Source organism: Peromyscus maniculatus, chromosome 12, assembly GCF_049852395.1.
Source record: "Peromyscus maniculatus bairdii isolate BWxNUB_F1_BW_parent chromosome 12, HU_Pman_BW_mat_3.1, whole genome shotgun sequence".
NCBI classification, from domain to species: domain Eukaryota; kingdom Metazoa; phylum Chordata; class Mammalia; order Rodentia; family Cricetidae; genus Peromyscus; species Peromyscus maniculatus.
Window position 1 is genome coordinate 21,994,380 of NC_134863.1, and position 24,900 is coordinate 22,019,279.

Here is a 24,900-nt window from a genome sequence, read left to right on the forward strand (position 1 = left end):
GCCATGCCTGCTCAGTAGGAAGCTGGTCTCTGCCTTCAAAGGACAGTGGTGAGCCCGGGGACGAACAGCAGATACACAGGCTTATGTAATGCTCAGGAAGACGAGGGCTAGCAATGGTCAGCGGCCCAGAGGGAAGATGCCTCAGGATGGAACAGGGACACAGAGGGGAGCGAGGCCTCACCAGTAGTAGTCAGCTGGTCAGCTGGTCTGCATTAGGGGTTGCAGAAACTTGGAAATAGATGGCAAATTTGTTGCCCGGATCAGAAAAATCCCATTTGAATTAAGCTCTGCTCCTGGCGGCAGAGGTCACGGGATGGCAGAGGTCGGCAGAGGTCCTGGCAATGACAGCAGAGGTGATAGACAGAGCAGGGCCACAGCCTGGTGCTAAGTGCTTTGGATGTTCTTTTCCCTCTGATGGCTTCCAGACTGAGGTGAAAAGTTTCTTTCCCTTAAGACACAGGTGAGAAAACCGAGACTCAGGCTGGAAGTAATTCACCCTGAATCCAGGATGAGAATCTGGTATCTTAAGTCTGAGAATGTGCTCTCAAAAATTCATCAATTCTCAAAGGCAAAACAATAACACCACAGTGCAGTGAGGGAAACGGTGGCCTTCTTTATTAAATGGCTCTGGGTCAGCTAGATACTCACGGGGGAGGTTGGTGGTGGTGGGGAATAGTGTAAGCTCCTACTTCACATCATACCATATGTTAATACCAGTTAACCAATAAAGATTTTAGAAAAAAACACAAGAGAACATCTTCATAACCTCATGGTAGACAGATATTCCTAGGCAGGAAAAAAAAAATTCTGTAACTTCTATAAAAGATAAAATTTATAAATTCAACTATATTCTAAAATGAAACAAAATCTATATTTTAAAATCAAGAACAACTTTTCATCCAAAAATATGGTTGAGAACACACAATGAAAGACTTCCGTAAGACTTGTAGAACTCATTTCAATAATATATAAAGAACATCTACAAATCAACAAGAAAAAGATAGGCAATCCAATAAAAAATAAGCAAAAGACTTGAACACACACAGGCACATACACACATGCCAATAAATATGTGGGAACTTGTTTAAGGCTATTAGTCATCTGGGAAGCTCGAAAAACCATAATGTAACTTTGCTACACACCCATCAGATGACTAAATTTGAAAAGGTGGGAAGCACCGAGCCCTGGCAAAGATATCAACCTGTGGGAATGCTCAAAACTGCCAGGAGTGTGAACTGATAGAAGAATTAAGAAAGCTGTCTGGTGGTAGTCACTAAAGCTGAATGCACCCCTGCTTCTGTGGGGTGCAGCCGACACATACCGCCTGCATGTCTCTTTCTACAATTCTCCTCCAAGAACGGCACCGACAGAATGTGCCACTGTGTTAGCCAAAGTACATACGCAAGCGTAAGACTCCACAGCAACATTACTTACAGTGCCTGAGAACAAGAACGACTCAACAGTAGAATGGGATGAGCGAACTGAACCGCGCCCGTGAGTAAATCTTACAGCGGGGATGTTGAGCCCAAGAACGCAGACTGAGATGAGGATAGTTCATACATTTCCTTTCTTTAAAGTTAAAAACCCATGGAGCTCCTTTTCTAGCTTGCTGACTGTTGCTGTGACCAACCCTGTGACCAAAATCAAGCTGGGGACAAAAGGGAATTATAGTTACCGGCCATCATTGAGGAAAGGGAATTCAGGAAAAGTCCCCAAAGCAGGAACCTGGAGACAGGAACTGAAGCAGGGACTTTGGAGGAGTCCATGGCCTGATCTGCCTACTTTCTCATCAACCCAGGACCTCCTGCCCAGAGGAGACACTGCCACAATATACTGGGTCCTCTTACAGTTATCATTAATCAAGGAAATCCCTATAGACATGCCCACAGGCCATCCTGATAGAGGCGGTTCCAATGGAGGCTCTCTCTCCCCAGGTGACTCTAGTTTATATCGAGCTGACAAAAAGTAGCCAACATAGGTCCTCGATGAGAAGTCGGGCTAGTGACTCCCTAGGGTGCAGTAACCAATGGGAGCCAAGGAAGCTATGATTCAAAGATTCTGGAGATGTTCTGTCTGGTCTATACTGGCTACAAATGCATATGGGATGTATGAGAAATTGTGAAGACATCAGCTGCTGTCATAGCAGCCACCCCCAAGACCAGTGCAGGCAATAAGCACATGTTTCTTACTGACTGGCTTTGTGGGTGGTTGGGAGTCAGCTGTCCTGGGTTGAGCTTGTCTGAGGGTTGTAGGGAGGGCTGTCCCACATATGCCTCCTCCTCTAACCAGCAGGAGATAAGAGGCAGGGATGAAGAAAGGCCAGAGGAAGCACCACGTCTCCTTGGGTCTCTACTTGGAACTCTGCTTGACTGCTCACCACATTCCATTATCCAGCACATATGGAATGGGGCCAGCAGTAAATGCTTGCGAACAATCATTGCACCTGGGTCATGTAGGGAGGGTCCAGTTTCTCTGTGGCATGAATTCTAATTGGTCTTATTAATAAAAACCCGGAGTCAGATATCAGGATGAAAGCTGAAAGATCAGAGAAGCAGAGCAGCCAGCCACTAGTTCTTACCTCCACAAAATCCTCAGCCTGAAAGAGAGAGATCCTGTTTCCTCCTGTCTTACATTCCTCTCTCCACCCAGCCATATTACTTCCTGTCTCCACCTCCTTAGAGCTGGGATTAAAGGTGTGTGCCACCACTGCCTGGCTCTGTTTCTCTTTTAGACTGGATCAATCTTGTGTAGCCCAGGGTGGCCTGGAACTCACAGAGATCCATCTGTCTCTGCCTCCTGAGTGCTGGGATTAAAGGTGTGCGCCACCCCTGCCCGGCCTCTATGGCTCACTCTGTGGCTGACTCTGCCCTCTATTCTTCAGACAAGCTTTATTTGTTAGTGCATATACAAAACATCACCACATTTCTGTGTGTGTTTTATATTTCAGAAAGAGCTTTAAAAAGAAACCGAGGAGGTGAAGGAGCAGCTCCATTTCCCTCCTGGTGAAGACATTGCTTGTGGAATTCTAAACGAGCAGTGTGGGAGATGAGGAAAACCGTTGCTTCTAGCACTCCATGCACTTCCCATCTAGGGCTGAGCAAGGGCCGGGTCTCCCCTCCCAAGGCTGACTCTGGACTGAACCCCGGGTTCCCTGTCCCAGCTCCTTCCTTCAGGGCCCACTAGGTTGATCAAGCCACTTAGTAAAGGCTGAACTTTCAGTGAGTTGGGGGAGGGGCCGGTGGATATTTAGACGACTAGATTTCTGCAAGACAGATTAAGCATTTCCCCCTACTAACTGATAATCTGAAATGATCTCTCATTGGGAGCAGAGACAGCAGGATTTAAAGCAGGCAGAGGGCACTGTAAGAGCAGCACCCCACCTCTTGACAGTCCGAACTCAATCGGAGGTGCCTCCCGGAGGAGCCTTTAGAGAGGTGGGCTTCCCACTCTCTTGATGGGCTCGGTGTCTCCTCTGTAGGCAGGGAAAACATGAGCGCATGTTTTGTGGTTTGAATGTAAGCTGTCCCCCAGAGTCCCCGCATGTCTGAACCCTTGGTGCTGTCTGTGGTACTATTTTGGGAGGTCGGAGACCATTTCGGACCTGCAGGGCCTGGCTGAAGACAGTAGGGTCCCGAGCGATCAGCCGGCCCCAAGCAGTAGTGCCAGCCCTGCTTTCTTCCAAGGCCTCAGCTTCCTGACTGCCAGAGGGGTGTAAGCAGCCACCTTCCACATCCCCGTTCAAACAGGGGGCCACATAAACCTTCCCCCAACTAAGTGGCTTCCTGTCAGGTGATTGGTTGCAGTCACAAGTAACATAGGGCAGCGTGACAATCTGTTCACCTCCCACCAGGCTTCTCTCATCAAAGCTGGGTCTCTGGAATGGGCGTTTGCTTAGGCATTCAACACGCTCTAGTAAAACGTCTGCCCTGTGTCAGGTGGGATACTGGGCCCCGGGTTTGCGCTGTTGTCGACAACAAGGTCTGTCCTAGAGATCACGTGTCAGGGAGGAAGAGGTCGTGCTGTAGCATGTAATGTAAAAGAGGCAAGCCATGAGCAGAGACGGAAAATGGGGGGAGTGGGGGGTGGTGGAGGAGGGACCTCCAGAGACCTCCGAGGAAAAGCAGCTACCCAACTGAACAGCTTGTCTGGCGTAGGGAGCGTATGTGCAAAGTCCCTGGGGTCAGAAAGTTCCTGATTCATTCAAGAAACTAAGACGACCAGCGAGGCTGGGGGACTATGAAGGTGGCAGTTTCATTCTATGTATCTCTATTGCTCTTCAGAATCACAGCTAGGAAGAAATTGCCCTGCCTCGGTGGCTGTGAGGATAGGACGGTCTTCCGTGTCTGCTCTGAGGACGGGATGACAGCTTCCGGGAGGCAGCGCAGCTCAGGCTTGGCAAGGGGCTCAGGAAGGGCCCTGAGTCACTACTCTTCTGCCTCTCTCAGCAGCAGCAGGAAGAACTGCGGCCTGCTCATGGCCTCCCAGAGCACGCCGCCGCCGCCGCCGACAAAGCACCACAACGTGGCAGCTTAGAGCAACGGAAATCGGGCTGGGGATAAAGCTCGGCGTAGAGTGTTACTCAGCACTATGAAGGGCTGGGTTCAAGGCCCAGCACCACATAGGCCAGGTGTGATGGTGCACACCTGCAATCCCAGCACTTGGACAATGGAGGGGGGGGAGACCAAAGTTCAAGGTCATCTTTAGCTAAATAGGTAGTTTGGGGCCAGCCTGGGCTACGTGAGACCCTGAATCAAACAACAACAACAACAAAACCATAAGTGTATTCTTTCAGCCTTCCGGAAGTCAGAAATCTGGAATCAAGTTGTTAGCAGGACCAGGTTCCCTCTGGAGGCTCTAAGGAAGACTCCTTCCCGGGTTCTTCCAGCTTCTGTTGGTACCATCCTTCCTGAGCCTCGCTTGGGGTTCACCCTGTGTGTGCTGGTGTCTTCCCATTGCCTTCCTATGAGGACAGTCAGTGGGTTTAGGGCCACTCTGACCCCATGTAACTTAAGCTCATTACACCAGGAAAAACTCTTCTTAGAAATACAGTCATGGGCTGGAGAGATGGCTCAGAGGTTAAGAACACCCGCTGCTCTTCCAGAGGTCCTGAGTTCAATTCCCAGCAACCACATGGTGGCTCACAACCATCTGTAATGAGATCTGGCGCCCTCCTCTGTATACATAATAAATAAATAAATCTTTAAAAAAAAAAAAAGAAAGAAATACAGTCACGTTCATGGGTACCAGGCGTTCATAAACTTGAAGACCATTGACCCATCCGAGCACAGCTGTTAAGATTCTCCCAACAGCAGACTTAATCACAGCCCAGGTGAGCCCCATCTTTTTAATGAGCTGCCTTTCATTAGTTTATTCCCGGAAACCATCTCAAGTAGGCAGACCAGGGTTCAGCAGTGGGACCAGGGTAGAGGGTCAAGGAACGTGAGGGCTTCGTGTGCTTCGTTTCTGTCCCAGAAGACACCCTAAGCTGTTGGAGATCTCTGAAATTACGGCCCCAGGCTGTTGGGCGTGTCCAAGCTTGGTCCCTAGTGAGACTTGAACTCTGTAGCCAGGGCCTCAGCTCAGAGCTATAAGGAAGCCCAGTCTCTCCCTCCCACCCTTCCTCACTATTCACAGGACACGTGCAAACTAACATGTCAAAGAGGAGTCAGAACAAGCCAGATTTAGCAGCTTCCAAGGGACATCTGAGGTCATGAACTGGCCAAGTACTGCCGGGTCAACCCAGGTGCCAACTCTGGGCCTCGACCAAGGAAAGTGGGAGTAGAGAAAAACAGGAAGAGGCCTCTGATGGGCGCTGGAGGCAACTTCACTGCATGGTTGGTCCCCTTTGGGCACCGGATCACAGTGACCACAGTGGCACTCCCCTCCATCCACGTGACTCCCTCCTCACAAAAGGCACTCATCCCTGTGGGCTTATTTGATTTGATTCGTGGCAGGAACATCCATTTGACTTCACAGGTCAGGAAATTAAAGCTGAGAGTAGGGTTAGATTGTACCCAAGGTCACACACTGCTTCTCTGGGGACTGTGAGCCATCTCAGGGACCCTCACCAGGTCCCCTCCCAGTAGGGTGGCCTTTATGGAATCACCACCCAGCTCCACCTGCTCAGTCATCCAACACAATGGTACGGACACTCTGTTCCCTTTCTCTTGTGTAAAGTGTGAACACATGCATCTTTATAGAAGATTGCTCTTTATTGATTTATAGCACGTCATATAAATGAAATCAGTGTGTGTGCCCTGCAAACACAGGTTTCAGAGGAGCCTGGAAAACCCCTCCCAATGTCTCAGTGGCTCCAGATGGGCCTCCTGGAGTGACCTGGGGCTGTGCTGTCCCGCAGGAGGCCGGCCTGGCTCCCATCCAGGGTCTGCGTTTGGAGAATGCGGTCTTTGGAAGGTAGTCTTCTGCTGCCAAGGTGGTTTATGTGTGCTGGGTCCCTGCTGAGGACTCTGCCCTGGGACAGACCATGGTCTATCCCACCCACTTGAACCTCTGGTGACTGGCTGGGCCACGCTCTCCCGCAGGGCTGACTCCCATGGTATGGTGAGGGAGGAGCTGGCTCCACTGCTGACTCAGGCATGGCTGGAGGCTTTGGCTGGTGAACTTTCGCATGTCTATTATGCAAATGTCTAGGGTTTGCTCTGGGAATGGCTATAAAAATAGAAAAGGAGTAAATTGGACCTGAGGAAGTGGTATATCATAGTTACGTGGGAGGAGGGGCTTGCGTCTGACGGTCCTTGGCTGTTAGTTACTGCGATTACAGTTTCTACTCTGGCACTCAGGCCTCAGAGGCCAGCTTGACCACAAGAGAGCCCAGTGTGGAGAAAACCTCACTGCCAGGGACAAGTGTGGGAAGATGCACACTGAACTAAAGGGGACTTACCTAAGGTCACAGATCTCTTATTCGGTGATTATGTATAGCAGGATCCAAGGGCAGTCATGGCACCACTCCATCCCCAGAGCCAGCCAAGGTGCCAGGCAGACAGTGAGTATCCACGGTGTTAATGGAGGGCGACAGAGCGCCAACCAGGGAGGAAGGGGTCACAGAGAGTGGGGAGGGGCTTCTTGTTCACCAGGTCAGGCTCTGTGCGCTGGATCACCACCCTGAGCTTAACTAGCAGCAAAATGAAGGGGCAGCAGGAGAGAAGCTGGGCGTGAGGAAGGGGAGCCCAGAGCAAGGCAGCGGGTGTGAGCAGAAGTTTCAGAAAGCGAGACCACGGCTGGACTGATTCTAAGAGAGGCAAGCCTTGGAGGGGAGTCCACGTTCCCTCTTCGAGAGAGCCCGGCCTGGCCGGCACTGGCGATAAACCAGCACGAAAGAGAAAACAGGGACTCCTTTACCACGTAATCCTGCCACATGTACCTTGACGTGGACTGTAACTGTGGGTCTCTCTGCCTCTCCCACTGGGTCTGTGGCCACTGTGAGGGGATGCGAGGAGGAGGAGGAGGAGGAGGAGGAGGAGGAGGAGGAGGAGGAGGAGGAGGAGGAGGGAGAAGGCACTTGCTGTCACAGAGGGGAGTAGCGGCACCCCCAGATCTGCCATCTTCTCTTACACACACATCTTCGCCCTCACTGGAGCCCTGTGAGTGCCCCAAATCTGCAGATTCGGAAATGACCCCTCTGAGCTCTCTCCACGTCCTCAGTTACTCTTCTTTTTAAATTGGTTTTTAAAGACTTTTTATTTTATGTGCATGGCTGTTTGGTCTGCACATGTGTCTACATGAAGGGGAAAGCAGAGAGCTGACTGCCACAGAGACAGTCTAGAAAAGATGTTGACCTCGTCACCGAGCTCCTCAGAGGCGCTGCCGAGGCAGGGCTGGTTCAAGGCATAGAATTATCACCTCCAAGTGGCAGTTCCAGTGGGTAGTTATGGGGGCTGTCACACTGTGCTAGAGTTCTGGGGGACAAGAAGGAGGAGCCCCTTGCCTGTGATCCCATGAAGAATTTACCAGAAGGCCTGGTGGCAGCTGGCGGGTGCTCTCACACCTCAGTGTTGGCTGCCACTCAGTTTCGTGGTCCTGGTGAGGCAGCGGCGGCCCTCACCGCTCTGAGTCTTTGTCAAGCTCACAGGCCTGGCTTCTTTGATGTGCTTTTGCTGAACCCATGGATGTGCCTGGGTGTTCCTGGTTTAATAATTAATACATTAATAGGCAGTCGTTGTAATTTGCTTAAATAAATTATGCATCTATCTGTACCTTACAGTTTGTGCTGGACAGATGATGGACAGATGGGGGTTCGTTCCAATAAGTTCTGTGTGTCCAGCATGCAGTGGTTACTTCCTTGTCCAGGAAAATTACCAAGTTCCTTTGGCCCAGCACTTACACTCCAAACAGTGTGAGCTGCTTGCTGCTCTGGGAAACGGAATCACTCAGGGCCAGGCACAGCCTGAAAGCCGCTGATCTAACCCAATGCGGGGTAACTGAGGACAGGGTACTTTGTTCTCAACTAAACAAGGCGGCTAGGGTGCTTCAACTTAGTGTGGAATTGATGCCCTATTAACCCCCAAAAAACTGAACCTCTGATCGGCTTTGCAGGTGAGAAGGCAACAGGGGGTGACGCACACAGCTCAAGCCACAACTTTGGGCGTTTACTGTGTTCTCCCTCACGACTGTCCTTTACCCCATCAAGAGCGGGCACTTGAACTGTTGCTAGTTCCCAGAACGAAACGGAGGCTCTGAGTTGTCAACCAGCTTATTAACGACCCATTACTGTCATCCATGACACATGGTGGCCCCTGGATGTCGCTAAACATATTTACTTGTTTGCTTATGAGACTGCCTCACACCAAATATCGGATCGTTGGTGAGGAGGACACCTGTGCCAAGTGATGGGGGAGCAGGAAGAGTGTGGGGGAATTAGGGACGTGTTTTGTTTTGTTTGTGAACAAGGTAAATGGAAACCAGAGATCACAAAGCAAATTTAAACCGTGACAACCGCATTCATTTTATTCTCTCTTAAGATCTGTCCTGGTCTATTTTATTTTATTTTTTGTCAACTTGACACTAGAGGTCAAGAGGTCAAGAGGAACCTCAGTTGAGAAAATGCCTCAATTTTCTTGATTAGTGATTGACAGGGAAGGCCCAGCCCACTTCTAGTTACATGGTACACGCGGCTGTGTCTTCATAGAAGATGGACCCTTTAGCCCAGTGGGTCTCAACCTTCCTAATGCTGTGACCCTTTAGTACAGTTCCTCACGTTCCTGGTGACCCCCCAACCATACAGTCATTTTGTTGCTATTTCATAACTGTAATTTTGATACTGTTATGAATCTGATGCACAACTCCCCGGGGTGTTGCGCCCCACAGGGTGAGAACCATGGCTGTAGTCTGACAGAGTTTGAATCCTGGCTTTGCTGCAGGCTGTGCATGTCTTATGGAGCAATGTCGCCAGGGACCCAGCTCTGAGGAAAACTTCCTCTCCAGAGTCCCAGCTTTGCTGAGCTGGGTGGGGAGCACGTACATTACCCCTTAGTTTGGGAGGCTCTTTGGTTTTGCAGTGGAGTCTTTTAAAAGTTGCAGGTGTGCATTCACGGCAGCTGAGAGTGGGCCGAAGTACTGATGTGTCTGACCAAAGAGGATCTCGGAGTGTTCCTCCCACAGTGAACTTCTTGCCCTCTGAAAAGCCGTCACCATCATGAATCCCTCGAGGCAGAGTCTTTGGCTTGTAATAAACCCAAAGGGTTAATCTGATGGCATTAGAATCACTGCAAAAACTCCTTTCTAATATCCACAGGCAGAATCTACCTTGAGCGTCAGCTGTTAGAATTTGTTTTGTTTGTTTTGTTTTGTTTTTCGAGACAGGGTTTCTCTGTGTAGCTTTGCACCTTTCCTGGAACTCACTCTGTAGTCCAGGCTGGCCTCGAACTCACAGAGATCCGTCTGCCTCTGCATCCCGAGTTCTGGGATTAAAGGTGTGCGCCACCACCGCCCAGCATTTGTATATTAAGAGTCCCCTTCCCTCCCCAGGCTTGGTTGTTGTATTGGGAGATGGAGAAACATTAAAGGTGAGGTATAATGAAAAGCAGTTAGGTCATGGGGGGGGGGGTTGCCACTGAAAGGAATAATGGCAGCCAGGCACTTTGGCTCTCTTTGCACCTTGAAGGAAGCAGGCTTGCTCTACCATAGAGTTTCACCATGATATTTTACCTAACCGTGGGGCCCCAAACCACAGAATCAATAGATCATAGACTGAAACCTCCGAATGTAGACATCAAAATAAACCTTTCCTCTTTATAAGTTGACTTTCTCAGGTATTTTGTGATAGTAACAGAAACCTCACTGACACTATCATTCTCCTCTGGTCTGGGCAACAGCATCAGGCCCATTTTATAGATGAGGGTCATGAACAAGTGTGCAGGGGTGGTGCCAGGCCTAGACTCCACACCTCCTCTACTCTGTGAATCTGTGGCGAGGGACCCAGAACACGGGTGAGACAAGCCTCACACATCCTGAAACCCTTCTAACTGAACTCAAAGCCACAAGCACTGATGCCAACCATGGGCACAGCATATGGGGGTGATTTTTGAAGGTGACAGTGTTCTGGAGCCACAGGGCAAAGATGCCACCAAGAAAGACTGCCTGATGGATCCCGCTGTGGCAGGATAATGCCACAGGCCGCTCGCCACATTGACCAGGAAACCTGAGAACAGCGGTGTGAGTGAGACAAGCCCCTAGCAGTGATCTCATTCAAACTCTGGGAGCTAAGATAGATTTCACGGTCGTTTCCTCCTAGACCTGAGCTTTCTGGAGAGCACAAGACACATCTCCCAGGGGCTGGCCCACAGAAAGGACAGAGCCTGTGGCCCCCCCATTCATCCACATCTTTTCTGGCTCCCCTCTTCTCAGTTCTCTCAGCTCCTGCTCCTCAGAGGGTGTCTTCATTCAGACTGTCTTCCTGGCTGCTCCCCTGTGGATCTCTTCTCTATGTCCCTTCAAGGTGAGATCCAGGAGATTGGTGCCCTTGCTGGGCAGTACCTCTCCCACTGTGAACACTACAGCACTCCTAATGCAAGCCCGGCCACCTTCTTCTCCGCACCTCTTGACGTGACAACATGGTGTGGTGCATTCTGTGCATATCTGGTGTGTTTCTCTTCTTATAAAGCCACAAGGCTTCATCATCAGGCCCTCTCTATGACCTTACTTATTTCAAATAACTTCCTAAAGGCCCCACCTCTGCAAACAATGGATGATTTTGCCACCTTGTTAATTCTTCGCCACACCAGACTGTGAGAGGCACTCACGCCATATTCCAGCACAGAAGCCGGTCCGCTGAGATCCTTGCATCCAGCCATGCACCGCTGGGTTCAAGGCTGCCTCCCCTCTGCTTCCTAAGGCTGGACAGACTGGTAGCCAGGGAGACTAATCGAGTGTTGATAAATGCTCAGTGTTCTAAACTGGTGCTTCCGACTGGTCTGAAAACCTGGGCCCTGGCATGCAACTGGTGCTGGCCCCAGTAGGCAGAACCTGCTTTTTTCCACCTATCTGTGTCTTTCAAATGTTCAAGGCTTTAGATCTGACTTTAGAGACTCAAAAGTAAACAGAGACTTGGGGTGGGGGCTGCCTGGTCCTGGGCTCTTTTCCCTCTCTCACCTACTAAAAAGTGAATGCCATGCCCATTTCCCATATTGCCACACCGCCTTCTAATAGCCAGGATAGGGTGTAGCATGAATCTTAAAGGTACTTACTAATAAAAACAAACCCGGAGCTAGGTATTGGGTTAAAGCTGGAAGATCAGAGAAGCAGAACAAGCCACAGCCACCTCACCTTGCCAGTTCCTCAACTGATCCTGTTTCCTCAGACTGGAAGCCTCTGAGTCCTCATACGGAATGGATCTCAGCTGAACTGCTGCTCAAAAGCCTAAAAGCTTAACCAGCTTAGTGCCTGGTCCTCACGTCTTATATACCTTTCTGCTTTCTGCCCTCACTTTCTGGGATTAAAGGCGTGAGTCACCATGCCTGCCTGTTTTCAGTGTGGCTTTAAACTCACCGAGATCCGAATGGATCTCTGCTTCTGGAAGGCTAGGATTAAAGGTGTATGTGTGCCACCATTTTCTGGCCTCTACATCTAGTGGCTGTTCTGTTCTCTGACCCCAGATAAGTTTGTTAGGGTGCATGATATATTGGGGAACACATTACCACCACAATAGGGTGACTCCAAGGCTGTTCCCAGCCACAGAAGCTGGAGGCCAAGACAAAGGCTCTGCCAGGCACTGGCTGTCCCCTCCCTCGGCAGGCCTGTCCCTGTAGAGATCCTTCATCACCTCCCATTCCCAGCAGGTTGAGTAGCTCATAGCCCAGGGCCAGCTGTTCTGAGGCCATCACACAGGGCAGGATCAGATGTTTCCAGGGTTTCCTGGCTCTCTTCCTGAGTAGCAGAGGGTAAGGGGCACCAGGCAGAGAATGAGGCCCAGCACCGCCTTCCCTCTCCCTGTGACCCATTTAGGGGACTCCGGGAACACCAGAGCTCTTAGAGCTGCTGAGAGCATTCCTTACCTCAGTGGAACCCAGATGGTTAAGAACACCCAAGGAAAATACAAAGAATTATCACCAAAGCAAGCATTGCCCCCCTCCCCACTTCCATGGTCCTCAAGTCAGAGAGAAGAAAATCTTCTGAAAGCTGAAAGTCAAAGCATGATTTAGGGTTCCACTTCCTGCCCTGGTGCCCTCGTCTCCCAGGAAGTGTCTTCCGATGTTCCACATTCCCATATTAAAACTCTTGGGAAGGAACAGCCAACCAGGAGCCTCTCTCTGTGTCTCTCTGTCTTTGTCTCTCTGTCTCTGTCTCTGTCTCTGTGTGTGTGTGTGTGTGTTAATATGCATGAATGTTTTGGCTGGAGACTGACACTAATTAAGAGAAACATGAGAACTTTTCCGAGAATCCCTAAAGGAGAGTGATAAAAATATGAGATAGCCCTGCCTCCCCGTCTCTCAAGCCTACCTTGCTTAATTTTTCTCCTCCACAAGCTACTCAAAGCCTAGCACTTGCCACTGGGTGTTATGAGGCTGGGTCCATCTCCCTGCATCTCACTGGGGCTGGGCTCACTAGCCCTCCCACAGGGCGAGGAAAGGGGCAAAGCCATAGAAAGAATAAATCATCACTACTCTAGGGTCCACAAAACAAACGCTTCAGCACCCAGCTCCTGCACACACTGACCCAGACCCCTCCCGCCTGCCACATATGTGGCTTCTGTCAACTCACCGGCCACACCACCCAAAGACACCCGGCTCTGCGCCCCAGCAACACCTAGCTACTTGCCAAAACTCTTTCCCTGCAATCATTTTTGCTGCCCAATAGGCTGTTAAAAAAAAAAAAAAAAAACGTGGCCCTGCAAGGCTGAGACCCTTTTCCCCTAAGTGACACCAGGCCACTCCCACAGCCTGAGCATACATAGCCACTCTTGATACTCAATGCCTGGCATGGCAGCTGCAGCCTGCCTGCTTCTATCCTCCTACTGCTCCGTGGCTTCTGTGACGCAAGGTGGCAGTTGCTGAAATCCTAGAGCAAGCTTGTCTTCTCCATAGCAGAGTCCATTGATAACAGCATCAAAGATCCGAGGCAGAGGCATTTCCAGGCGCAGGGGCCATGTCCACTTTTCCGAGAACATCACCAGATTCCGCCCAAAGGCTAGGTGCCTGCAACTTGATTTTTAAATTATAAAGCAGCCTTTAAAACTATGATGTCCCATTGTTGTCTAATGAGGAAAGTCACAATTGGGTTAAACATCATTGTCACCAACAATGTGACATTTGGGTGTATTTCCTATGCTTGCTGGCTGTTGCCTAAAGCTGGGGCCTGAGGGGGAGTCCCCAGCCCAAGAGTTTTGTTAGTGGTGATTTTTACTTGGGGAACTCCAAGAAAGCTGAATCATTGCTACCTGCTGTTGAGTTTTGTTTTCTACTTATTTGTATTTTCTACACTGTGCACAGTGTATCACTTCATTGTCAGGAAAAGTGATACAGCATTTCAAGTGCAAATCGTCAGATAGACAAGACAGACTGAAACTGTGCCATCCCAATGGGAAGGAGAGGGAAAAGAGCCCTTTACGACGCATGCTTCTGGTTCCTGAGGGCTGGGCAAGAGGGTGGCTTACTGTCCCCGTGGCCACCTCAAAATCACGAGGAGTAGGGAAGACTTTAGGGTGTGTGGGAGCCTCCTGAGCCCAGCAGCCACAGGCTCAGGGTTCCCTGCCGAGCTGATCTCCTGGAGCCTGGAGAAGCATCCTAGGTGGCCTTCCACCAAGCCCCGCTGCTTCCAGTTTCTAGGTCAGTGGCTCCCAACCTTCCTAACGCTGCAATTCATTAATACAGTTCCTCATGTTGTGGGGACCCCCAACCATAAAATTATTTGCATTGTTATTTTGCAACTTAATTTTGCTACTGTTATGAACCGTAATGTAGATATCTGTGTTTCCCGATGGTCTTCCGTGAAAGGGTCCTTCAACCTCCCACCAAAGGGGCCATGTCCCACAGGCTGAGAACCACTGTCCGAGAACCTGGAGATGAACCACAGGTGGTGTTTCCACCCAGCTCTACAGCTTCCAGCTCCTAGGCCCGTGGACAAGTCTCCACAAGTTAGTTGCTGTGTCTCTTGAGAGGGTGGCATGCCCCCGAGGGCTGAGTGAGCATCACAAACTACACGGTGGTTCATATGCATGAGGCATGCAGTAGTCACCATTGGTTCTAGGAGGAGGTGAGTGGGCAGGCCTGTGTGCACAGAACACCAACCCTCTGTGAGTTTACAGATGTTTCATAAACTGGAAAACATCTGCACAGAGAGATAGGTAGTTTCCATTACCATTCACAAGGTACAAATGATACAGTCGAGGAAGCAAAAATTGAGCAAACAGTTAGAAACCTAGCACACAGAAGGAAAGGGGCTAGAATCTGAGCCCAGGTGGTTAATAGATGAGTCTGTATTAGTAAACTATGGCTCAGGCTTACCCTCATACATGTACGTGTGCCACCTGTGAGTACGTACGTACACACATGTACACACACGTAAACACACACACACACACACACACACACACACACACACACACACACACACACACTCCCTTGCCATCCCAAACACTACGGAGTTCCGTTGAATGTGTGGTTTCACTTTTTCAGCCCTAACAGCCCAGACACTGCTCACACTTCACCTCTGATGAGTAGGACGGTGGGGTCAGGAAGAAGGAGAGAGGCTTAAGTTTCACTTCTTGACCTCTGTCTGAGTCTTCCCAGGCCTTATAAGAACTAGTAGGATGACCTGTCCTCACTGGTAGGGTTGCGCTTCAAAACAAAAGTTTTGGCATCTCATAGACATGAAACATCCTCTGCTGCTCTCGCATTTGGGGACTTTTGTTTGTCTAATGCCCTGGCTGCTGCGGATCTTTCCAATTTGCTTTGGAAGGGAGCCTGGACTTCCTGATTTCCCCCGATCCAGCTCTCAGCTGGGCAGCCACAGCCACCACACCCCTTCCTGTGGTTTCCCATGAAGCCTCCTGGTAGGAAGAGGAGAGGGAGGGGGAGAGTGTAGAGTCTTGTACCCTTGCAGTGGACAACAGTGTCTGATGAAAACCATGTCACTTCACACACAGCTGTGGCTTGCTAGACCTGATCATGGAGGCCCAGGGAAGGTAAAAACAGGGAGAGGTTCAGATCTTAAGGGCAGTGGCCTCAGAAAGGGAGAAAGCACCCAGGTGGGCAAGTAGGGGAGATAGGGAGAGCTGGGGAGAGCCCTGCCAGGAACAACAACAGGAGGTAAAAGCTCAGGCTTCAGCTTCTCCAGTGGTATCACTTTCTCTTCTCCCGGGATCCAGAAGAGTCTGAGGGGCAGATTCCACAGGGCAGTGGACCCAGGAGCTTCTGGGAGCTGCTTTTGCCTGGCTTGAAATGGCGCACGCGCAGGCCGGCTCTCGCCGACAGCCAGCTTTGATGAAGTTGTTGCAGAAACACAGGCATACGGTCACGCATCCTCCCTCAGAGCAGGAGGAGGAGAGAAGCGGGCTGACTCGCGCCTGGTGTGTGTACCCACTTAGCGATGCCGCTTTAATTTCTCCAGAACATTTCCCGACAGCTCCACACTGAGCCGGGGCCTGCAAGAGGAGCCTACCCCTGCTAATAGACCAGCTTGGAGGCAGCTGGAGCCGTCTGTCTGACTTGCTGGAGAGCATTAATTAAGCATCAGCTATTCTGTCTCCAGAGCCCCCAGCTCTGGGTCCCATGTCTGACTCTTGAGCCATTCCCATGGCACTGTCACATGCCAAAGAGGCCCCTCCACCAGTCCCCAGAGAAGGCTCTCTTAGCTACTTGCTCAGCAAACAGGCAAATCCGAGTGCGGCTTTTTTCTCCAGCTCCCTCCAGGGCGTTATCAGGGCTGGGCTCAGCGATTGCTCTGTGAATGTTTGCATTCTGGAAAGCGCTTACTCTTGTTCACGTAGAAGCAATGAATGAGAAGCCTTTCTTTGGCCTCATCCAATGCAGGCAAGCATAAAGCAGGCTCTGAAATGTTATCTGTTCAAAATTCAGGTGGCTAAATATTGACAGTGAGTGCGATTGGTATTCCTTCCAAGTGTCAGGAGCAGCGACTGTGCCCAGGGCAGGCCCTTGGAGGGAAGCCTGTCTCCAGCAAGAACAGCTGTCCCAGCTTTCATATAGCAGTGAGAGCACCCCGGGATGCCAAGCATTCCCTTACCCGGCCCCTGGTAGACCTTTGGGGTGGCTATTCCATTCTGCACCCCCCACGATCCCTAGATGTAGCATCTAGCTGCATCTCTAAGCACACAATCACTTTTGCGTGGCGGAGGGCATATCATTTGCCCCAGCTGGCCCGCCCTTTCTGAGATGTTTCTCTTACAGTTTTAGGCTCTCTGCTGGGTCATGGCTAGCCCACCTTTTCATCTGGGAAGTCAACTGCAACTGACTTCCTGGGGCCACTGGGAGCTCTGCCGTGACACCCAAATTCTGAGGGGTCTCAGAGATACACACCAGTGCTGCGGGGACACAGTGACCATTTCACACACGTGTCATGAATCTTGTGGACTGTGATCGCCACCTCCCTCGGGATACCTGCGAGACTCCCACCCGCCCACGTAAGTGCGATGTAGCTAGAGTCCAATCAGGACAAATCTCTGTCACCCGCCAGTCCCACAGCCACTCAGACCCAACCAAGTAAACACAGAGACTTATATTGCTTACAAACTGTATGGCCATGGCAGGCTTCTTGCTAACTGTTCTTATAACTTAAATTAATCCATTTCCATAAATCTATACCTTGCCACGTGGCTCACCGGCATTTTCACATGCTGCTTGTCCTGGCGGTGGCTGGCAGTGTCTCCGTCTGCCTTCCTGTTCTTTTATTTCTCCTCTCTTTTAGTCCCGCCTATACTTCCTGCCTAGCCACTGGCCAATCAGGTTTTATTTATTGACCAATCAGAGCAATCTGACATACAGCCCATCCCCCAGCCCAGCCAAGTGCAGACCATCTCAGACACCTGCACTCAGGCCCATGGTCCTAATCATCCTCTACACGGACCTGCTGAGTAAAGCCATGAGGAACCCAAGAATGGGCTCCCACAGGCATAGAGAACATCCCACAGCAGTGAGAACTCTTCCTCTCTGTGTTCTTTGCTAGCTAATCATTTATTTTCTGCCTTGTATGAGAAAAATTTGAATACTCGCTTCCTCCTTTGCGGCCCTCTGGGTCCCTCCAGGTGGGACGATGACTTCTTCATCTGCATTCTCCTTAGGATGTGCCCTCTTAGTGCCCAGCTGTGATGGTTAATTTTCATCGTCACCTTGGCTGAGTTTGGGATTACCGAGGAGACATGCCTCTGGTCATGTCTGAGGACGTGTCGTCTAGAGAGGTTTGACTGCAGAAGACCTACTCTGCATGTGAGCGGCCCCATCACGTGGGCAGGGATGCTTAGGCTGAATGCACAGGAGGAGCGAAGGACTTCCCGCAGTGACCGGCATCCACTCATGCCCCGCTGCTGCTTGCTGACTGTAGACGCAAAGTGACCAGCCACCTCACACGCCTGCCACCACAGCCCCCTGTCTTGATAGAGTCCCTCCTCAGACTGTGAGCCAAACCAACCCTTGCTTAAGTTTCTTTTGCCAGATATGTCATCACAACAACAACAACAAAAAAAACAACAAAAAGTAGTTAATCCACCAAAGCGGGTGGTGGAACTGAGTTTCATTTCTGGGGAGCGCAGCGTGGGCAGGCTCCCTTGGGAAGCTCTTCAGGCAGGAGACTGCTGCTTCTGTGCTCCTGTAGGGTAGGCGGCGCTGCTTCAGATCAGAGGTGGGAACTACTGGGGTACAGGGTAACTCTCTGGAGTGGGAGAGTCGCCAGGTAAAACACAGACACCCAGTGAAGTGGTTGTAAGTGTGAGCATGCCCCAAGTGTTGAAGGGGGCACCCACTAAAACAAACGCAGCTTATTGAAAATCCAAATTCACTAAAGTGTCTTGTATTCTTATTTGCTAAATCTGGCAGCGCTAGATGAGGATACCAAGGAAAGCTACTAGAACCATATCCACAGACTCTGAGACCAGTTCCCCGTACGAAGCTGTGTCTTCATGAAGGGACAGCTTGGTGAGGTGGACGAGAACAAGGCCAGGCAAGCTGGCCACTTTTGTGGCTGTCCTCGCTCCATCTCCTAGTGTTTCCACGAAGCTCATCGATATTCCACCATCTGGTCCCTGTAGGCCACCTGTGAGAGCCAGCTCCAGTGAGATCTAGTCAGGGAGGGCCGGCAGGACGGTGAGACTCTAGAAAGCCTCCAGTAGGCATTTCAGAGTGCTCAGGGCCGTAGCTGAGTCGTCCGGCCTTGCACCGGGGTGCTTTGCACAGTATTTGAATAAAGTAGATGCTCAATAAATATTTACTAACCGCCCAGAGGATGTGGTGCTAATGGGCTTTCTCCACCCATAATTGCGCTGACCTCATCCACAGTGATAAAAATGTGCAAAAACCAGTCAGCATAAAGCTGTTTCCTTGACAGGAGTCGCTGCTCACTCCCACGGGGCAAACTGCCCAAGGGCATTAGGCTGATTTAGATTTCAAATCAATTAACACATCCTCGGGGGAACTTGGCTGCCATAAAAGCAAGATAAAACTGCATCTTCTTAAGTTAATTTATTTTCCATTTAAAGGGTAATTAATATGTTTTCATTGATCTGAGCATAGAAAAATACGGATCAGCGGCGTGAGTGGAGAAGCTGCCCTGGCCGCAAGGCCTCATGGGAGTGCTTGAGCCACACCTGTGCCACACACCTGCCTTCTCTCGTCCCTCTCTTCCCGGACTCACCCAGCACCTTTCCACCCTCCAGTTTTCTCCATTTCCTCCTCTACCAAAATAAATAAATAAATAAGCAAGCCCTGGATGGTCGTCTGCCCCTGGACTTTGAAGTGTGACCAAAGCGGATGGTCCTGATGAACAACATCCTGGGGCCAGAGGACCCGCCAACGGACCAGCAGGGCTATAGATATGCATAATCCGGACCTGTTTGGTGTGGTAGTGGATGACAGGTCAGGCAGAACCCCTGGGCCTTAGGGACAGTGGTGAGGACGTGACGGGGACAATCAGGAAGGACTCCCGGCCCGCCGACCTGGGGAGTGGGGGTGGGGTGGGGTGGGGGAGGACACAAGTCAGGATTGACTTTCAAACAGTGAACCCACGGACCCTGGATCTCAGAGGAGGAAAAGCGTTTACCCGCTGTATAATTATTAGACCTCACCAGGTCAATGCAAAGGCGGGAAGAGAAAACTACGGAGAAGACAGCAGCCAACAGAGGCTGGGTGAGGGTCCCCAGAACAGCCATAATGGGCTGGGAAACCCGGTGGCGCACACCTTGGACCCCAGCACTCAGGAGACAGAGCCAGGTGGATCTCTGTGAGTCTGAGGCCAACCACGGGCCACGTACTAAGACTCTGCCTCCCACCGCAAAAGAAAAACCATAACATCCACCCTCCTCTGCTACATGAATACCTCGTGCCATGCTCAGGACCTGAAGCCCTATAGCTACGGTCTCAGTTTTCATCCCATGCTATATGCATTTTCCACAGGCACTGGGAGGCAGAAGTGGAAATATCCTGAAACTCGAATTTCCTCCAAAGAGGAAAAGAGTCCAGGGAGGGCATGGATGACCCTTATGGCGGCTTTGAAGTAGAGAGCAAGGAAGGACGGGCAGGTTTGCAGGGGTCTTGACAATGGGTTCTATTCTGATCAGACTGAGTGTGAGACATGGTGTTCAGTGGAGCTAGGAGACAGGGCAGCAACAAAGGGTCTGTCTGAGGAGGATGAAGGCCGCTGCCGTCACATCCTGCCCTCGTAGTGGCTCTTTGAACGATCCTCAGATTCCTCCATCTTTACAGCATTGTATCTTGCGAGATGCCCGGACAATGAAGTCGACATCAGGAGAGGGTTTATCAGGGCCCTCTTTCCTAGAAATCCCAGTGTCTGCAGAGGTTCTGACCAATAGTTGGGAACAGTGAATAAGAGAAGTTAAGCCAGCAATGGCCGGGACACGAGGCCAGCTTTGACTCCAGCTGAGAGAGAGAAATCAGGAAGAATCATGCCTCTGCTTAGGGCTCCATGGGTTTAATTTCCAAGTTTACATCAAGCTTCTGGGTTAGGAGCACCTCCAGGGTATGGCAAGGTCTCTGCAAGATTCAGATTCCAGGAGTTTCTGAGCTCTGAAGAGACTTGAGGGTTTACGTAACACAACAGCCTCATTTCATTACGAAAGGGACCCAAGGCTCAGAAGGCCACGCGGATACAACATGCTTACAGGTTCTCTGACTGTGGAATAAATGACAACCTTTCCCCCACACTTCAGCCCCTCCCGCTCACTCGGCTGCCCACCTGAGAGGAAGAGAGGAAGAGGGCCTGCTGTAGGATGCAGCTGGGTGGACCACCTCCTTTTCCTCTGGAGGCAGTGACGCCCATCATTTCTAGGAGACGATGTTGCTGCTATTGTTCAATGTTGGCCAAAGATTCTGGCTTATTCTCTCCTGGAAGCGGGCCATGAGTCACCCACCATAGCACATCCTTAGGAAGTAGCTGGCTGGTCTCCCAAAAACAGCCATATCCCCTGATGAACTGAAGACCTGGTTCACTTTGCCCTGTGTCCTGGAGTCTGCTGGCTGCCCTTTGTTAGAAGTGGAGGAAGCAGGGCTTGGCATCTGTAAGAGACCAGACATCCAGCTTAGGGTTAGTGTCTCGGAGTGCTCAGTCCACACAAGGCAGCCATTGTGTGATGACCTTGAGGTAGGAGGGTTTGAACTAAGACTATGGGAAGGGCCCAGCTGTTCAGTTACTCTTCTTCATATCTTTTTTTTTTCCCCTTCTTTTGGGAGATGGTCACTGAGTAAGCCCTTGAAGGTGATCGGGTCTTCTCCGTTCTTACCGGCATGAAGAAAATAAGACATCCCTGGGGAGAGGTATGTTCGTTGATTCTGCCACTTTAGGAGTCCAGTCCTATGTTTGTGCTCATCAGGCTACACGCTTCGTGTAGCGGCACAAGGATGATGTTCACACAGAATGACGGGGCACTGAGCAGAAACTCCCGTGGAACGGTATAGGTGGGCGTCGCTGTGACGGGAGGAGTCCCGCAGTGAGCAGATGGATGGGGCGGGATGCAGAGTGAGTGCCTGTGTCTGCTACATCCACAGTGCTTGTTGACTGTGTCGGATTCTGGGAAGGAGAGGACAGGGTGGTTTTGTGATCTCTCCTCCCCTGCTATTACATTTGAACTTTAAATGTCTCCCCAAACCCATATGCTAAGGGCTTAGTTACCAGGCCGTGCTGATTTGGGGAAGTCATGATGCCTTTAGGAGGTGGGGCCTGGTGGCATGAAGTTAGGTCCTTGGGAGCATTTCTCCAAAGGGTACTGTGACCTCTGCCCCCTCCTCATTTTGTGACCGGCATGAAGAAACAGGTGTCCTCTGCCATGATGCTCACCACAGGCCCTGGGCACCCAGGGCAATGGCCATGGACTGTGTGCCTCCGAAACTGTGAGCCAAAAGAAACCTTCATGTCTTATCTCCTTGTGTCCATCTCTGTTCAGGGTCTAGAGACACCATTTGCAAAGGTGACTTCTTGGCCCTCCAAGGACTCCCAACCCAACACATTCCACTCAAATAACTAATATTTAAAAAAAAAAAAAAGATTTGATTTCTCCTGACTACTTTGTCTAGGCTTGTTTGAGTGACAGAGGAGCTTTGGAGAACATGGAACAGATACACATTATTGGAACGAACAGTAGATGGCCTCGGAGTGGGTAAGAATCTCAAGATGAAAGTTGAGAGCTCCCTCCTACAGTAGAAAGGACAAATGGGTCCAAATATTAGTGGACAAAAGTACTTTCCAGGCTCTGAGCGAGGCCAAGAGGAAATGATGCTGGGGGATAGGAGAAACACTTTCAAGATTCTTGATTTACTTCATTTACCCAAGCACCCGTGAGGCAGGTATTGCTTTCATTTGACAGGGGAGTTAGCTGGAGGCTGGGTAACTTATCCACCGCTACTCATGTAATCCGTGGTCGAGCCAGGCTTTGAACCAACTCTATGCTTAAAGCCTATGCTCTTGCCCATCATGCAGTAGGAACCTGAGGAACCTGCCTGACTCCGTTTTGAAGGTAGGAGCCGTTATGCTGTGTTTTTAAAAATAAGTTTCTTGCCGGGCAGTGGTGGCGCACGCCTTTAATCCCAGCACTCGGGAGGCAGAGCCAGGTGGATCTCTGTGAGTTCGAGGCCAGCCTGGGCTACCAAGTGAGTTCCAGGAAAAGGCGCAAAGCTACACAGAGAAACCATGTCTCGAAAAACCAAAAAAAAAAAAAAAAAAAAATAAGTTTCTATTTATTGTGAGAGTTGAGTTGTTCTCTGTTTCCTGGAACCCGACCTTCCTCAACCCATGACCTTGATTTGTTCTTGAGAATACCCTGACCCTCCCTGCTCCCCCCCCCACCCCTCCCTGATCACATGGTGGTGGCCGCACGTTTTTATTAAGTTGTTTGTTTTTTTTTTAATTTCCTTATTGCCCCCATTGTCTTCCTTCTGTAAAACTACTCATGATTTTACTTCTTAAAAGGGGCCCAAGAGATGAATTCGGGGTTGTTCTCTATAACGCAATGTAGGAGGCAGTAGCTGACCAGCTCTTGGGTGCACCCCAATAAAAATCAAGCTTGCTTCAAATTTGGCTCAAATGGTGGTGGTGGTGGTGGTGGTGGTGGTGGTGGTGGTGTCTTATTCTTGCCATTGGAATTAACACAGCTAATTTAAAGCATTTGTTCACCTGGTTTTTGGCCCATCATCTGCCATCTCTGCACCAGGTACTTTCTGCTAAAGCTGGTTCATTGTAAGAGACATTTTCATTTTCTCTTTTAGGGGATAATTTATAGCCTCGAAACTCGATTAGTGCTTTTTGGAATCATCTTCAGAAAAGAAATCCCATCGAAAGGATAACCTCAAAAAATAATAAAACTGATACAAGCAATTAAAAATAATAGCCTCATCTATCCCAATTATTGATGAAATTTTATTTCACCACTTTCCATTTTTTTTGCCTTGTTTTCCCTGGACCAAGATTCAAGTCGATGGAGAAATGGGACAGAGTCCTGTCTGATGGAAAGACAGATGCAGAACAGTGAAATAAATACCTACGGAAAAGTAACCTTCAGGCCCAACCAAGTGCAAGTCACGTGTTGATTCATTATCTGCCCAGATATTAAACACATTCTTCTTGAACTGATTTTCATGATCTGAACGGAGACCATAAATCAGCAGTTCTACATACTTTTTTGAAAAGCGAATGCATTCCTGCCTAGGAATGCGGCTTGTACTTTGGCAGCACATGGAGCCAGAATGCTTCCATTACAAACAATGGAAGACCCCTGGCTTGAATTGGCTCAGAAACAAGGACATATATCACCATCCATAACTGGAATTCACAGCAAGGCAAAGCCCAAGATCAGGCCAATCTGTGGCTCAATAATGTCATCAGGAACACACTTTTTTCATTCTTTTTCCTTGGCTGTTGTTTTTCTGTTGGGATCCTAAGACTGCCTGCCAGATGGCTGCCACAGCCCTGGGCAGGACATCCAGAAACAACAGTATCCAGGGCACTGACAGATGTCTCTTTTCATATGCATGCATCTCTCTTTAGAAGCAAGAAAACTTGATCCAACAGGCTCCTAGCAAGGGCTGGGATGCTGCTCAGTGGTTAGAGATGAGTATGGGTTTTCAGATCCTAGCACCACACACACACACACACACACACACACACACACACACACACACACACACACACACACAGTCATGAATGAAACATGCAGTCAGTCCCCTTGGTGAACTTGAGTCACGCTCTTGTTCCTAAAGCAATTGGTGGAGAAGTCCAACCCTGCTGGAGGGCCAGCAGCCCTGACCCCTACATCCAGCCGCCAGACTTTTCCCAGTTATATTTCTGAGACAAATACTATCGTTTCATCCAGATAGCAAATCTTCACTATTCTGTGGAAATAAAAATATTTAAAAAGACCCAAACCTGAGATTTTGTAATAAGATCAGGCCCCATTTTTCCTGGTGATGAATTGTCTCTGTCACCTCAAAGGTCACCTTGCTTGCCATAAAAATAACAATTTATGAAGACTGTGAAATATGGCCTTGCTAACTAAATATTATTCTAAATGCAACAGAGCAGATGGCTGTTTAGAAGAAGTATTTGTTGAAATATTTTAAAATAAAATATGATCAGGACTTCAGGTTAAAATGATGTGTTGAATATAGGTATTAATCTTTCCTCCATCCCAAATATTACTTAAAAAATGAGAAAGAAATACAAGGACTGGAGAGATGGCTCAGCACCTAGGAGTATTTGTTCTTGAAGAGTATGTGG

General features: G+C 49.8%; 1 long non-coding RNA gene across 1 annotated transcript; it reads left to right on the plus strand.

Annotated features, from left to right (window-relative positions):
* The first annotated feature begins 19,466 nt into the window (after positions 1-19,466).
* Positions 19,467-24,537, plus strand: LOC143267999 (uncharacterized). The gene is made up of 3 exons (XR_013043582.1): positions 19,467-22,288; positions 22,496-22,645; positions 23,394-24,537. It is a non-coding gene; the product is annotated as an uncharacterized LOC143267999 (long non-coding RNA).
* The last annotated feature ends 363 nt before the right edge of the window (positions 24,538-24,900 follow it).